We start from the raw sequence: 660 nt of genomic DNA, 5'->3' as shown, positions 1-660 counted from the left end.
GGTCCTGAAACACTGTTAGAAGAGCCGTGATGATCTTTGTGCGTGTGGGTGTCTGCATAGGAGTGTGTGTGTGCGTGCGTGTGTGTGCACGAGCGCCCGTCTTTGGGTGTAACGGGCCAGCTGTATGGCTGGCCGAGCTGTCTCTCAGTCCCGGAGCCAATGGCAGGCTGCCTTCTATCAAAAATGAATGTTTTCAGGGCTCTCCGGCTTGCATGTACTGTATGTGGAGCAGGGTACAGTGAGCACGGACTGCTCTCGCGCCGGCTCTCTCGCCACTTGCCCCCAGAGAGAAGCACTGCCCGGCCACTCATCGTCCCCTCCCCACACACGCAGGCACACGGAGAGGTAAGTGCCCCTTGCTGGGGCCATCTGGGCTCGCAGGGCTCCCCTCTGCGCACACTTTGCTCCCACTCACTCGGCAGCGCTGCACTCCCCCAGCAGCAGGGAAGCCCGGGCAGGAAGGCACGGGGCTCCCCGCGTCCTGCTGCCACCGGAGCCTCGCACTCGCCCCCCGCCCCGCCGCGTTTGCCGTGGCAAAGTTTGGCTGGGGGCGGGGGGGGGGCAGCGGCTCTGCTTTCCGGGGGGCTCCCGCTTTCCTGCCTGGGAGAGGCCGGGAGAGCGGATCGGGGTGCGGGGAGTGAGCTGCAATGCAATGTGTGG

The 660-nt window shown here is 65.2% G+C and overlaps 1 protein-coding gene across 1 annotated transcript in view; it reads left to right on the top strand.

Annotated features, from left to right (window-relative positions):
* Window positions 1-216: 216 nt before the first annotated feature.
* BBX (BBX, HMG-box containing) overlaps window positions 217-660 on the top strand; it is a 239842-nt gene continuing 239398 nt past the window's right edge. The window contains exon 1 of the mRNA XM_019525787.1: window positions 217-345. The gene's annotated coding sequence lies outside the window, so the exon portion shown is untranslated. The remainder of the gene's footprint in view (window positions 346-660) is intronic.

This window comes from Gavialis gangeticus, unplaced genomic scaffold, assembly GCF_001723915.1.
Source record: "Gavialis gangeticus isolate Ggan-Ray unplaced genomic scaffold, GavGan_comp1, whole genome shotgun sequence".
Classification (NCBI taxonomy): Eukaryota; Metazoa; Chordata; order Crocodylia; family Gavialidae; genus Gavialis; species Gavialis gangeticus.
This window is presented reverse-complemented; position numbering and strand designations above follow the sequence as displayed.